At 44.6% G+C, this 16446-nt stretch overlaps 1 protein-coding gene across 7 annotated transcripts in view; it reads left to right on the top strand.

Moving 5' to 3' along the window:
* Positions 1 to 16446, top strand: part of Znf536 (zinc finger protein 536) — a 443673-nt gene that overhangs the window by 234943 nt on the left and 192284 nt on the right. The gene's annotated exons all lie outside the window — the stretch shown is intronic.

Genomic DNA, 16446 nt, shown 5'->3' with positions numbered 1-16446 from the left:
AGGTCAGCCCACGGAGAGGCACAGAATATTAATTAGACACAAAGTGCTCTCTGTGCCTTATCTGCATAAAGAAAGATAAAACCCATGTAAATAATATGTTTTTTTTTCCTCCCATAATGAATGTCCCCTTTCTCTCCGTTTCTGCATAGTATTAGAAATTGCATTTTTTATTATATGAGACACTGGACACATGCCAACAGTTTTTCTTTTAACTTGATATTTTGGGCTCTGATCTTTGTTAGAACTACAATGGCACAGATCTCACGCAGCCAAAGGTCATTTCTATAGCTCCTTCTCCCATCCCATCATTTCTGGGGAATGTTTGTTTTCAAAACAAAGAATTGGGTTAAAGCTTAGGTATCATATATCAGAATATATTTCAAGGCAAAATGAAGAACACTCAAGCCTTCCCTCTGAAAGGTCAGATATTATTTATTATTATTATAAAACGATCTGTGATTTATGAATTTAACTTCTCATAAACCCTCTTTGTAACAGAATATGCAGTCAGCGGCTTAACGTTACATTGTTTTCTTTTGACAACGTATCCACGAGACCATTGCAGCTGCGCCTTTATTCACAATACCAGATTAATTAACACAATCATATGCTCTTGGCGCTTACTCAATGAGTGGGTCTGCAGCGGGATAGATAGGTAAATCCTTTAAATGCAGGGGAGATAAGGCGTATACTATGGTAGTTACAGAACTAGCAGAGGTTGGGTCTGACCAGCCCAGCCAGCCTGGCAGGACCCCTTTCCCTGTCCAGGGACCACAGCCGTCTCGAGCTTGAATTTCAGAGTCGGCCACACCTATTTCAGCCTCATCACACCCCACATGTGCAAGACGCAAATGTATAAAAGCAGAAAACCTCTCAGAAATCAACAGCTCTGGCCAAAATAGCAGTCAGTCTGCCGCCAGCATTTTGAGTCTGCAGTATTTTTTTTTTTTTTAAGTTCAATCATTGCTTTCCTTAAATATCTTCCTTGCTGGTATTCACTTTTTTCTTTCTTCCCCACCCCCACCCCAGTCTCTCCATGCACATGTTCTGGATAGGCATCATCATTGTGTGTGTGTGTGTGTGTGTGTGTGTGTGTGTGTACTAACGGAAACGTGTGCAAATAAACCTGCTTCCCCTTCCCGGTCCCCAGCCTCAGTTAGTATTTATTGGCAACTTTCGCTGACATTTTTGTGAACGTCAAAGCTTTGTTAGAGAAGATGTAAGGCTTTGCTTCCTATGCAGGCTTGCCCATGTTGGGAACGAGGTAACCAGGCACTGGGCTTAATAGGCTTTCTTTCATACCCCCCCCGCAAGCCCATTACATATGCAACAATAATTTACTTTTTGTTGTTTTACTTAGCACAGAAATTGAAAATGTGGCAAGCTTTGCTGGATTAAAAGGTTCATTTTATAGACACATAGACCAAGAGAGAGGAGAAAAACAGATCCATAATTTGGAGCCTTCTTTAGAACTTCTTGGCAGCTGAGGTCCCGGCTCTTACGCCGTTGGTCGTATGTGTGGTGGGACTGGGAATTCTTTAGAGTTATCCCCGCCCTTTAGAAATAGATCAGAGCTGAGCCACGCTCGCTCTTAGAAGTCCTGTGTATTTTGAGGAAACCACATCATGGTGGTTCCACTTACTGGATGTCCCGTGACATCAGGTCTCGGGTGAGTGGTGCCCATAGGCTCCCATCAATCCAGCTACTGGGTTCTGAGTCTGGCAGACCTGGGCATTAATGGTGGCTTCCATTTTCTGTGGTTATCATGCCTGGGAGCTTGAAACACTTTCGAGACCCACGTGGAGAGGTCTGCTGTTCCTTTCTCCTCACTGTACCGCCGCCCCCAACTTAGTTGTCACGAAGCAAGAACAAAGATCTTTTTATTTTATGTTTTTAAATTTCAGGATGATCGGTCGCAAATGAGGAATGAATTTTCACAGAAAGAGCTGGACTGTGGCACCCCTGAGATGCTTAGTGATCGCAGTGATGAACTTAGAGTAAACGTCACTATCCCCCAAAGCACACCGTGTGCACCACGCAGACAGCTCTCATCCCAGAAGTGCTGGCTCCTTGCACAGCCTCAGGCACCTTACTGTGGCCTGCAGGTCACGCAGTACTTTCTTGTTTTTCCACCAGCTGAATATTGAAGGCCTCCGAGTGAGGCTGGAGTTGAGATCACAGACCTAACCGGTCACCCAAGCTACAAGCAGGGGCAGTGTTTCTGGTACTTCCCACATGAACTGGGGCTCAGCTTCTAAGAGTGATTCAGTTTTATTGGTTCCTCCACCCAGCCTCAGACGACGGCTTCAACGGTAGGATGGGAGCCTTGTCGTTGTATGGACAGTCAGAAGTAGGAGGGGCTCATTGCATTGAAGCCATTGACTGCCAATCTGGTCTGCCAACAGCTGCCATAGGACATCAGGCTTTTGTGGCAGACACTGATGCACATTTTCTGGATGGACATATTGAAGGACTGTCCACTTTCTCAAGAAAGAGCTGGTTTTAAGGTGGTCTGAAAGCATGAGCCAAAAATGAATCCTTCCATGTCACCTGCAACTCAAGAGTTAGATAGTGATATAACCCAAAGTTAACTTCTAGAGTTTCATAAACTTTCCAAGCTCAAAGCAGCTCCATCCAAAACACTTGACCAGCATTGTTGCAGTAGCTTGTATGGTAGCTAAAAGGTGTTGAGCAGTGGCTTGTGAGCTAGATAGGCCAACAGGGACAGGACCTTGGACTTCGTTCCTCTTGTATTGGGTCAGTGGTTGAACCATGAGCTGTTTGTTCTCTGTGTATTTCATACTATAATTGGACTTACTCTTTGCCATACCTTCTTTTACAAAGTAATGAGAAATGAGAGTGATATTGGCTGTGATGAGGATGCCATGAGTGAAAGCCTGGTGGGAGTTTAAAGAAGATGAGGCCCAGGAGGGGAAGGGACATTGTTGGCTTGCTGTGCCTCTCACAGGTAGAACAGCATTTAATGCTCCGGCAAATTCTTGTGGGGTAAAGGAATGAACCAACAACTGTAGGATCCTATGCTTCTCTAGAAAGGAGAAGGAGAACTGAGTGTCACAGGCATGGATCAAAGTGATCCGATCCCTCCTATTGTCAAAGGTTGAGGCAGACTGGGGTTCTCTGTTCAGGTAGTGGATGCATGGCAGGAAACAGGGGGAGTGATGACAGGAGACTCCAGTTGAAGTGGGCATGAGATCCAGCCTCAGGTGATGGCTTTAGCGTGGGCAGGGTGGCTTGTCTTTGTATGGACAATCAGAAGCACCAGGATCTCATTGCATTGATACTGTTGTACCCTAGGTTGGCAGGGTGTTTATAAGTAGACACTTGATGCATGCTTTCTGGATGAACATATTAAAGGACTATCCACTTCCTCAATGATTCCTGAAGGATCAGCAAATCTGAACCCATAAGCCAAATGAAGTATTCCTCCTTAAATTGTTTATACCAGGTGTTGTCATACTAATATACGAATACACACAAACATGAATAGGCCAGAGTTGGCTGGATTGCGGGTCATTTGTGAAGCTTTCTCATTTTGCCTAGCTTCCAGCAGCCTTCAGTGTCCTTAGGAGGACCAGTGGCCCTTTGTAAAGACCTTTTCAAGATCCTTAGGGTTTCTTTTTAGGGGAAGAAAAAGGGGAAGATTGTCGCTGATCTGCACACCTGCTTGTCTGGTTCTGTGATGCTGGACTGATGCACAAGTGAGTTTGACTAAGACTGGGAACAGGTTCTGCTCTGCACTGCTTGTGTGCAGTGTCGGCCTGTTCACCTAATGTATTTGCACTGCTTGGTGATCTCATGTCAGGGCAGGTGGCAAGGCTGGCCGGGCAAAGGAAACAACACTAAAGAACAAAGTTGAGAAAGGGCGCAGGAGGCACTGATGCCATGGATATAGATGATGGCTACCGTCTCAGGCTTGCTGCAGAGCGACTGTTCCACACTGGCCTCGGAGTAAGGGCTTTCCTTATCATGAGCCCCATCACTATGGACTTGGAGCAAGGGGTGCCCAGGTACTAATCTGTGTCACCTGACAGTGGTGTGACTTCCTACTGCATGAGGGTGAGGAAGAAAGTGCTGTGCAGAATCACAGATCAAGAGCGGGGTCCTGGGAAGCCCGTGGGGGACATGTTTAAGGCAGAGGAGTGTGAACCAAACAGCAGCAATCCTTCCCCTCCACCTTGCATTTCTGAAATGCTGAGAGAGGCGCACCTGCAGACACTGAAACACACACTGGGAAACACTGGCAGCCCAATGCCCATCAGTCGTGGGTATGCACCCAGGTGTGTGTGTGTGTGTGAGATGCTCTGGGAACGGTTTGACTCATCAATATGTTCTTGAATGGCAGAATGGTCAGACTTCCACAATGGTAATGATCTAGTCTGCTGGTGACCTTTCTGGCAGATTTACATCTTATCACAACATGCATAAGCCACCTAGAGGCTAGCCATTGGCTGGGGCGTTCCTCCTGCACAATAACCCAGCATGCAGGAGAGCAGCTTCCAGTGTAGACAAGAAAGGGGCTGCTCCCACGCACACCTCACTCTTTTGTTGTGCCGAAAGCTTTATCACTAAAGGAGACTTTTGAGTTCAACCCATGCCTGCTTCCCTTTTTAAAAGTGAAGACATTCAAATGTGACCTCACTTTAACAGAGTTGGAAAGAAAGGCTAAGCATCACAGTCACTCTTGCTTCATGGGGCAGAGCCAGAGCATCCCAAAGCTTAAAAAAGGAAGGGTCTGTCTTAGGGCAGTCACTGGATTCTGTGTCCTGCAGAATCCCAGCACTTTAAGACATTGAGAGAGAGAGAGAGAGAGAGAGAGAGAGAGAGAGAGAGGGAGGGAGGGAGGGAGGGAGGGAGGGAGGGAGAGAGAGAGAGAGAGAGAATATGTGTGTGAATTCTGTGCTGGTCTTGTGTAAACTCATGCTAGAAGAAAAAGCAGGGACCAGGTATGTGGTGGTTCAACCTATAATTCCTGCTACTCAGGAAGCTGAGGCAGGAGGATCACATAGTCTCAGCCTGCTTGGGCTATATAAGGTCACCCTTAGAAACTAGTGAAACCCTGTGTCTAAGACGAGAAGAAGGCATCTTAATGTTTCAGACAGAACACTTGCCTAGCATCCGCACTCCTCTAGTACTTGTAAGGAAGAAAAAAACATCTCAGATCTTAGCAGGATCTGCATTCAACACCACCACCAGAAAACTCACTTACTGAAGTTTTTAATTTCTTTGTTTTTTTTTTGTTTTTTTTTTTTTTTTTTTTTTTTTTTTTTTTTTTTTTTGAGAAAGGGCCTTACTATATAGCTTCAACTGGCCTAGAATATTATGTAGATCAGGCTGGCCTTGAACTTCAGAACTCTATCTGTCTCTGCCTCCCAAGTGCTGGGGTTAAAGGCATCTGCTACTATGACGAGTGACCAGTGCATATTGAAGTGTTAGCTGTGTCTTTATCAGTAACATGTAGTCAGGTGTGTAATCCTCATTTAGTTATTTACTTACACATCTTGAAATATTGGAGAAATTACACCCCTGTTTAATTGACAGATTTGATAATTGACAAATTACTGAAGGAGACTCAAACATAAGAAAGAAGAGACTGAAGCAGCTAGCATGTTTCAGGCTCTGAGTCCTTCAGGTGCTTGGTGTCTGAGCGAACAGAGTCCTGGGGCTCATTTCACAGAAGAGACCAAGGCTTAGGGGAATTGGCTCAGTCACTCAAAGTCCTCTGGCTAATGGCCTGGAGGTTCTTGTCTGTACTGTGCTGGCCTTCTGCCAGTGGGGGGCAAGCAAAGAGAAGGCAGCCAGAAGTCAGGAGCAGCCCCACCCTGCGTCACCCATGATGAGTCCTCATCGTCGTCACTGTTTGCATCTGGGCCTTAGGTTACAGTGCCAAGAATAAAAATAAGCTTGGCTATTTTTCACTCATATTTTGGTACTTCGTTTTCTTCATTTCAAAATGCCATTGAAATGGAACTCTAATTTTTACTTAAAATATGTCATCTTAATAAATCCCTGCATTATTATTTGTGGCTTGATGTATTTAAAGATCACCTCTTTTCCAGAACAGCTCATCTTCAATAATATAATTGCGATCAACAGAAAGTATGTTTCTATGTATAGTATGTGCTTATTTTATTGGAAAGCCTGTCCATTCAGAGCAAAGAGTCTGTCTGTCTGCCTATCTATCATCTATCACTTATATTTATGTATCTATCAATCTCCTATCTATCACATCTATCTATCTATCTATCTATCTATCTATCTATCTATCTATCTACCTATCTATCTATCATCTATATCTATCATCTGTCTATTAATTATCTGTTCTCTCTTGGTAAATTGATCTATCTGCTGTCTTTCATCTCTGACATCTATCACTCATCTGTCTGTCCTCCTTCCAGTCATACATGTCTATCTGGAAGGATCTGTAATTTTGGAACAATACAACTTCACATTTCCTCTTCAAATATCAGAACTGTAGATAGCACACCAAATTCTCTTACATGTGATACTTTTTCTGTTTGATGTGACTGTCTTATTGGGTAAAGCTGTCCTTTGGACCACCTCAGTAGCCCTCCTGAACTTTGAGAATGAAGGTCTTGGGGTTCCAATCTCTCTTGGCCTCAGCTAAGATACTTCCTGCCCTGAAACTGTGCTCATGACTGCCACCATCAAGGGACAAGAGAGTGGTAGCCATTAGAGGGAGGGAGGATGGAGATGGGTTCTTCTGGACTGACCTCACAGGGGTTTCCCCGCCCACAGGGATTTAGAACCCAAAGCCAAAGCTGTTTCCCTCCCAAAAAAGTTCCCTTACTGAGCTCAGCTTGCAGACTGGCAATTTTGGCCAGTGAGGCCAATGTTTTTTTCCTAACAAATGACTTATTTAATCAACAACCTAAGAAATGTTAATAGAAATCATTTAGATATCCCTTGAAATACTTCTGTTTGTTTAGAGTCTGGGTTTTTGAGCCAGGGTGTCTCTGTGCAGCCCAAGCTAGCCTAGAACATCCATCCCCCTGCCTCAGCCTCCCAAATGCTGCCATTATGCAACAATACCAGGCTTAAAATACTCTCATATCTTAAATGATATAGGTAAATACTAAAGTAGATTACTTGGACCAGGAGTTTTCTGGGAATGGGCTTACCTTCCCTTGACACCCCAGCCCCAGCAGAGATTGCTTTCTGTGAAAATCCCCCTTGTGATGATGACAACTGAAGATTAGATGGACCTCAACCAGAGGCTGTATCTGGAGTGGGCCTTGCAACCCAAAGGGCTCTCTCGGTTCTAGAGTCTTGGGGAGACGTAGTATCTTGCCAAGCGTGCTGTCCAGCTCACATCTTTTGCACAGGAAGATGGGGTGGTCTTGACCTGGGTTCTTTGCACAGCAGGATCGTGGGATCATTTCCTGTTGGTGCTCCTGTAGCAGCTCCTTGCTGCCCATGCAGCAGCAGTGTGGCCAGCTGCTTCCTTGCCTCCTTTCCTCTCTGAGCTTTGTTAACTCTCCTCTGGTGCTGTCAAGCATTGTTCAGTGTAGGTGACAGGTCTGAGTCTGTCATGCAGAGGTTCAGTCTTTTTATTAGAAACTGACTCAGTCTCCAAAATTGGTACCAGGGAACGATGGTTTATGGTAAGGTTACCACTGAGTAAGATGCATCATGATGGCTGCTTCTGCTTGTAGAGGTTTGGTATTAGTTAGGACCTGTGAGAGGCCCTTTTCCCATCTTGTCCCACCTGTTTTAGAAAACAAGTAAATGGTAAGCACACCGGCTGTCGTTCTGAGTACCCAGAAGAGGAAGCTTGGAGAGCTTAGGAATGTAAGATCCTCTTGAGGTTGCTCAGTTCCCCTCAGGCCTGTCTGACATCACAGCTCAGGGGTCAAGCCTTTACACAGGGCTACAGGTACTGAAGTGCTGCTGATCCCAGGGATCTGGGAAGCTATGTTTACTGTCATTGGCAAGAGTGGGTGGGTTCTGGTCTCCCTTTCATATGTGAACTTCTTCCATGATCCTGTACACTGTGGTCTCTGCTGGATGAGCAGGAATTTATTTTGCAAAAGTAGAATGATGGGAGACAGAATTTCTTTTAAAATATGAAGTATGTATCATTGTAGTTTGCTCTTACTCAAGGGAAGCCTTGTTCCCACTCCTGTTGGTCTCCTTCCTCTCCCCATACAGTACCAAACACACACGTGCACGCGCACACACACACATCAACAATATATATGAGGATGGCAATATTTTCTTTCTTTGTGCCCCATTATTCTCCTTTGCTCCCAAATATTGCCTGTTAGGCCTCTTCTCCCTGCATAGTTACCTTGCTATTTCTGCATGATGAAAGGAAACTTGGGATTGGCTTCTGAGTCTGGTTTATTTCCCTTAACCATCCCTTTACAATCCAAATCATTTTCACAGTTTCTTTATTTCTTAATGACCACACAAAACTTCGTTGTCTATATTTTCACACTTTCATCATCAATTCATCTGCTGATAGGCATCTCAGCTTGGCTGTTGTGAACAGAGATTCAGAAAACATGGACGAGCAGACATGAGAGGATCTCCAAGGAGTGTTTGCAGAAAGTTCTTTGGTTGTCTACGCAGGGGTGGAGGTACTCAGTGCCCTAAGGAGTTCACACTGACTTTCTCAGCTTCCTTGGCTTTCTTGGAGATTCTCTTTTTCTGCTTGTTCTTCAGTGCTCTTTCATCTTCATGCCTCAGATGTTCAGACGAGCCATTGGGAAGATGGAGTCTGCCACAACAGTTCTGAGTTTTGCAAAGAGCCTACCGCCTTCATGCCTTTAAATTTTTTTACTTTTGGTATGTTAGAGAGGGTCTCACATAATCCGTGCTAGCCTGAAACTCACTTATATAGCTCAGGCTCTCCTGCAACCTGTGAGCTGCCTACTTCAGCCACTCAAATGCTGGGGTGCACCAGGCCTGCACCACCACACCTGGCACTGCTGATTCACTCTTTAGGACAAAGGACATGACGACTATGTCAAGAAGTTACATGAAAAATGAAAAATAAAAGTCATGCCAAAGAAAATGTAAATAGTTTTGCTATTTACTGGGAGGCAATACCCTTGCTTACTCTATGACTTCCCAGCCAGATACTCTTCAGGAAAAAGCATGGTAGCTAGTACTGCTCTGTAATATCATGGCACTTGATGAGTATTTGTTAGCTAAATCTAACTGCATCAAACTCAAGTATTTCCAAGTAACAGCAGTCATAGACAGATACACACCTATTCAAGCCTTACAGTAAAGTACAAAGGATGATGTGAGAGCCAACAAAGCTACATTTCAGGTGGACAAAGGGTTAATATCCCCAATGCTAAGCAAAAAGCTATAACCAATCAATATGGGAAAGATAAATCCTCCAATAGAAAGACGGTCAAAGGACATGAGCAGATAGCTCAGAGAAGAAGAAATCCCAATGTCAATAATCAAAGATCGGCAATGGATATCTTTGGAGCCATTAAACATGTGAGGCCAACTTGTGACTAAACAACCTAGCAAGATACCCATGACATAGTGTTGAATTAAAAAATGGGGGCAGCTTCCAAACATCAGGCAGAGTGTGACTCCATCATGCAGAACTGTGTGAGAGCGTCTTTGTCCACATCCTTGAAAATAATAAAAAGATTCTCAAAGTTTATTTGGCAGAAAAGAGAAAATGAAGAGTTAGACAGATTCTCACCTCTTTGTCTCCAGCCAGCAGACTTGTGGCCTTACCACTGATTCAGGAGAGGTGACAGTTACTGGTGGCCAGGCAGCCACTACGGCCACTGTCTCCTCCTCCACCTCCTTGGGATCAAAGAGTCTTCATTTTGTTTTTTCTCTCTTAGTTTCATTTTTTCCTCTCTGCAGATTGAATGAGTCTGGGAGTAATTTTGTGTGTGTGTTAAGGTAGACTTCTGTATGTCCTTCCTTTTTCATAATGACATGTAGTTTAAGTTCAGGAAAATGTGTGTTTTCTATTATTATTATTATTATTTTGAAGTAGAAAACAAAATGTGGAGTCTGTGGATGTGTGTAAGCGGAGAGTGCAGGTTTAGCGTGTGCATGCATGGCCCTGGGTTTGATCCACTGCAGTGAGGGGGTGGGTGTGCATGCCCTAGAGAGGATGGCTCTTCAGCAGGAAGTGTGGTAACCAGTGTGATAACCAGCGGCTATCCTTAGTGTCAGTATCTACAACTTCATCTGAGTACCCCCAATAAGGGGAGAGGTTGTCTATCCAAATCCTCCTGTCTAGTGAGTGTTTTCTGAATGTGACGTGAGGAGCTGCACAAAACATTCTACAGCATTACCTCTTCCTAGGCCTAGCTTCTGCTTCCTTCCTGTCCTCCACTACCCCCCGCCCCGTCCCTACCTCCTGATCTCCTCCCTCCTTCCGTACCTCCTTCCTCCTTCCTTCTTGCCTGCCTCTGTCTTCCTCCCATGCTGCTACAGTTCCACTCCGCCGTCTCCTTCCTTCCCTCTTCCCTACACCCCATTTTTCTCCCACAGCAGTGGTCTTATTCATCAGGTGGGCTGGACCTCACAGCTCCATACTGCTCCCTCACAGAGCTTCTACTTCCTCTGTCATCTTCACTTGAGTGCTCAGCATGCCCAGACCTAAAAGTGCCCTGACCCAGCACACCAATCTCTAAGAAGGCTGTCATTTAGCCCTCAAAATATGGTCACATGAGTCCCACAGGAAGAAGAGCAAATGGTCCAGAAACATATGGAAATGTGTTCATCCAGCCAGCCCTCAAAGTGATGAAGAACCATCTCTGGTTAACTCACCGATTGATTTGCGCTTCAAAAACTGACAAGAGAGTTGTGAAATTGATGGCAGTGTATGTTGTCTATAAGGCCAGGAGAAACCAGACACTCTCAGATTGCTAGCTGGTGTGTGCTTAGGTGCATGTGTGTACCTAAGGAAAAAATTCATGTGTGTACAAATGAACATATACCCATATATGTATGCATATATACCTAGACACATGTATTTTCTGGGGACTAGTTTGACACACATGTCTTATCTGAGCAATTCCTGTTATGAAATTTATCATAGATATGCCATATGTATTAATACAGATATTTGACCTAGAATGGGCATAGATGTACTTATATAAGGCTAAAGCTTTGTAAACCATCCAATTGCCCTTTGAAAAAGAACACCTTTGGAAACTATGGTTGCTAACTACAGAAGTTGTGCAGTTATGCAGCTTGAAAATGATTTTTTAGTACTGTCACCAAATAAAAAAACATTCACCATGTATCCATTAGCTGAAAAAAGTGGACTATTTTGTTTATTATGATCATCTTTGTAAAGACGAAATGCATTATATACTTAAATTTAATTTTTATTTTGTGCTTTGCCTGCATGTATGGGTGTTTTGCCTGATGCATGTCATGAAGGCAATGCCTGCATGGGCCAAAAGAGGGCATTAGATCCCCTGGAACTGAAGTTACAGAGAGTTATGAGCCTGTGTGAGTGCTGGGAACCAAATTCAGGTCAGCCGCAAGAGCAGCCAGTGAAGGATATCAAGAGAAATGTTACTGGTGATTATCTCAGGACAGAAGTGTTAGGGTTGATCATTTCTTTCCATATAACCCTCCCAGGTTCATGCATGTGCTCTCTCTTTTTATCTTTTCTTTTCTTCTTTCATTTCTTCTTTTCTTATTTTCATAACCTGCTGAGTTCATAGGCAGCCTGCCAGTGGCTACCCCTCCAAGAAAAGTGAATCTCTTGCCCCAACTGCACATATCTGTGGTTTATCATCTTCTGAAGTTATCGTGTATTACTATTTCAGTCAGATAAAACCAAACTCAAACAAGGGACTTCCCCTGTTGTAGGAAAAAGGATCAAGATCACGTTCAGCTGTGGTCAGGGTGACTTGTCTGGATCACATCCAGAAAGGAAGATGTTTCAGGAGTGCAAGCCTGCCAGTACCCATACCTCCCCCATGCTGACTTCTTCTCCCAGGATCCCCTCTCTCCTCCCACAAACCTCCCTGATGGCAGCACAAAACAGGATGGAGAACTCTGTCAGAGAGTCTGGGTGAGCTTGGACTTGAGACTGGCAGACAATGTCTTGTAAACCATACAGAGACAAAGGAGACTCAGTGCTACCTGGAGAAGGAGGCTTATGCATGGCTTTCTTGGGTAATTAGCTTAGGTGGATGGGTTGATTTATGTATTTTGATTTTTTTTTCAGTAATCATGCTGAAGGACCTAGGCATCATTTGAAGGGAACTAGATGCTTAACTTCAAGTACATTGAGAGGAAAAGGCATTGTCTTAGTTAGGGTCTCTGTTGTTGTGAAGAAACACAATGACCAAACCTATTTGGGGAGGAAAGGATTTATATGACTCACACTTCCATATTGCTGTTCACCACCAAAGGAAGTCAGGACAGGAACTCAAGCAGGGTAGGAACCTGGGGCAGGAGCTGAGGCAGTGGGCACGGAAGGGTGCTGCTTACTGGCTTTCTCCTCCTGGATTTCTCAGCCCGCATTCTTGTAGAACCCAGGACCGCCATCCCAGAGATGACACCATCCACAGTGGGATGGCCCCATCACTAATTAAGAAAATGCTTTACGGCTGGGTTCTGTTTCTCCCATCGATTTATTTATTCACTTTATATCCTAGTCAACCCCCTCTTCCCTCCTCTCCTCCCAGTTCCATCCTCACACCCCTCCCCCCACTTCCCACTCTCCTTCTCCACAGAGAAGTGCAGGCCTCCGTGGATACCAATCTGCCCTGGCACGTCAAGTTATAACACATCTAAGCGCATCCTCTTCCACTGATGCCAGTCAAGTCTTATGGAGGCATTCTCTCAATAGAGGTCCCCTCCCTTCAGATAACTCTGGTTTGTGTGTCAAGTTGATGTAAGCCAGCACAATTATTAACAATGGCCGAGCTCAGAGGTAGATGGCCTGTCTAGAATATACTAGTGAGGGGTGGGTGGTGTGTGGCTCATCAGTAGAGCGCTTGCCTAGAACCTACCAATAAAGGGTGGAAGTTTTGCTCTGCAGCTGAATGCTTACCTAAGATGTATAAGGCTTTGCATTTTATCATAGCACTGCAATATACATACATATATGTACACATATATATGAGTACATACACACACACACTCATATACAAATGGAAGTATTAACCATGTCAGTAGGAGTAAATGTGCTACCTCTATGGCCCACTGTCAGGCTTGCTACTACTTGTCAATCAAGCAAGACACACACAGACACACACGCACATATACATATGTGTGTATATATGTATATATGTGTGCACAGATTTATATTTTAAGAATATAAAACAATAATGAAGAAACTGAAAGAGAGGCTTAGCAGAGATTAAGCACACGGGAGTAACAAAAGCTAGGCACTAAAGTAGAGAAAGTTAGGAAAGATGAGGTTTCAAAGTGTGAGATCAGCCAGGTGTGGTGGTATACATCTCTAATCACAGCACCCAGGAGGCAGAAGAAGATGGATTTCGGCGAGTTCCAGACCAGCTAAGGCTATATATCGAGACCCCGTCTAAAGGAATCTTTATTTAAGTGTGAATTTGCTTAAGAATCAGGATTTAAACTTCAGGTGTGAGGTGTAGTATGAGGCAAGTGTAGTGCTCGCCCGACAGGTATGATCCTCTGGGTTTTTTCCTTCAGCAACATAAATAAAATAAAACCATAAAAAGCAAAAGAACAGGTCAGGGAATAGTAAGCCTCCAGAAACATGACCAATATCTTTAAGAACAAAATACTTGCAACAGGAAAAGCCAGGACCCTTATTTGAAAGAGAGAACACCTGTGAGTACGGTGGTATAAAGGCATAAAGGGACACCGGCAATGAGTTAAAGAAAAGGTATATAAAAGGCATTGTGGAAGTACAATGAAAGATTACGAGTTGAAGGTTGAGAGATTAAAGGAAGATGAGACAGTTCTAAAGGGAAACAACGGAAGCACCTTTAGTCGGAGCAAGCTGAAATTACACCCAACGTGAGCGTGTAAAGCTTAAGTATCCTGACTATCTGGACCTAGCAGACGAGACGGAAAGAGGCAGGGGGAGAAATAGCAGGCGGCCACATTTGCCAGGGGACCCTGCGGACTCCGCACCCAGCATTGTCCATAGTGCTTCCCTCCCCAGACCTTGTCACATTTTGTTTTCTGGGCAATTATTTGATTAATGTCTTTCTCCCCCTGGAGACTTCAGGAGCCACCGGTGCAGGAGCCGCTGTGATTCCATCTCTGGTGCATTTCAGGGTACTTAAAGAGGACACTAAGTAGTAAATACCAACTCAGTATAAGAATGAGTGAAGTGTCTGTCCTGTAGCTCATCCACAGTGGGACAGCTGTGTCCCCCAAGATTCTGTGAATAGGTAGGACAAGCCACTCCCCATGTCCTGCAAACCAAACCTGCCCAGGACTTGGTTCCCAGGGCTTTTAATCTGGGCACACATCAACTGACTCTACAGCAGGGCGATAAAGTTTGCAGTGAGAATCAGCCCCAGAAATGAGAAGCAGCAGTCTAGGCAAGGGGTAGTGACACTGTCTACAGGTGCCCGGGTGACCTCAGGGAGAGAGGGGGAGGGGGAGCCCCTGGAAGTGAGAGGAGTCAGGAGGGAGGCAGTGAGTGCATCTTCCATGCCCCATAGCAAAGGCTGTGTGGCCACATCCCTTCTCTTTACAAGGATACCGAGTTCCAGATTCTGTGTGCCTGTGGAAACTTAGTTTAAGGTGACGTAGGAGTTAGAATGATGGCCCAGCAGAAGACCCGAGTTGCGTTCCCAGCTCCCATGTGGTGGCTCACAATCGTAACTCCAGCCTCAGGGAAAGCAACACCCTCCGTGGGCACAAGACACACACGTGGTCCACATACATACATGAAGGCAACATTGACCCAGAAACTAAAAGCCAACAAATCTTAAGGATGCTGAGATGCGGTAGAGGACCAGGGACACGGGGCTGATTTGATCCAGCCACTCAGGACGGGAGTCTCTGTGGCCCACAGGGAGGACTGAAGAGAAGGCAGCTGGGTTTGGCCAGGTGTGGACATGAACACTGGTCTCATGCTCTGTGACAGAGGTCTGAGCTGCCCTGACTTCGGCAGTGTAAAATAACCTCACTGAAGTCTATAACGCTGGCTTCAAGAATAATGTCTTTTCTGCTTATGTGTTTAGACTTCATCCTAACCTGCTTAAGTAAAACAAAGAACAATTAGACCCCTCTTTGGCAACTAAATTTGTCAGGGGAGGTGTTTGAATTTTAATGCCTCTATAAAATAATCTCCTCCGACTGAGCCTCCAAAGGGAAAACTTACAGGTTAGTTGATGTTTCCTCACTTGTGTTCTGCTAAGTAGCCCAGGCTGGCCCCATACTCGCTCTGCCTCTCAGGCTAGCCTCAACTCTGTGATGCTTTTGCCTTTGCCTTCCAAGTCCTAAGATTTCTGGGATTTTAACCGTGTGATCTCTTAAAAAGATGTGACTGTATTATGTCTAAGGTATACAATAAACTGTTGTGGGGTGGATATAAAACATTAGAAAGGTTGCTACTGTAGTGAATCAAATTAACACATCTTTTACTCAGATGTATTGTGGGTATGAGTGTGTGTGTGTGTGTGCGCATATGTGCGCCTGTGTGTGTAACAAAAGTAGCTAAAATCTACTTATAGTTCGTCATTTCCAAACACAGCCCACACATTTTACCAGAGTCCTCACACCAAGCATTTTATCGCTAAACTTATTCGTCCCCCATTTCTGATCTGAGTGCTGCTTGTTATCAAAGCCTCCGCTGGAGCTGTTGAGTAGTGGGTTCTTTCTTCCGGTTGTCTTTTGTGGTAGGTAGTGCATGTCCAGGGCAGAGTGTTTGATTTATCAAGATGAATGGTCTTCACAAACAAATGATTCCATTTTTCTTAGAGCCATTATCACCCCATCTGACATGAACATATGATAGGGGGAAATTGGAAATAGAAGGTTATGAAAGAGAAGTGGCCTCTGTCAGTCACATCCTTCCTAGCTTGGAAACTTCAGCAGGAGCCTCTTCCTCCTCCTCCTCCTCCTCAATAGAAAATTTGCCCACATATACACTAATAAAAATAAATCTGTTTCCGATTGCTAACTATGCAGCCAGGTGCTTGTTTGTTATGAGAAAGGCATGTTCATTAATTCTCAGCTATGAAAAGTGCACTGTGCCATAAATATACAATTCAAAATGTACTGCTGATAAATGAGTACACGGATTGTTAATGTGCCAGAAAGTGGTACTGGGTATAAAGCACACACCCGGCAGGAGTGTCCAGGTGATGGGCTGGCCTTCAACAGCCAGTATCAGACAGCCCCGTGCGTCAGCCTTCCCAGCTCCTCTCCAGGGAGCTTCAGCCTGCTTTGTTTTTCCTTTACTGTAGTAGTTTTGGAAGGCAACTACTTTCAGTAAGCTGCCTGGGA

Source organism: Meriones unguiculatus, chromosome 14 (assembly GCF_030254825.1).
Source record: "Meriones unguiculatus strain TT.TT164.6M chromosome 14, Bangor_MerUng_6.1, whole genome shotgun sequence".
Lineage (NCBI taxonomy): Eukaryota > Metazoa > Chordata > Mammalia > Rodentia > Muridae > Meriones > Meriones unguiculatus.
This window is presented reverse-complemented; position numbering and strand designations above follow the sequence as displayed.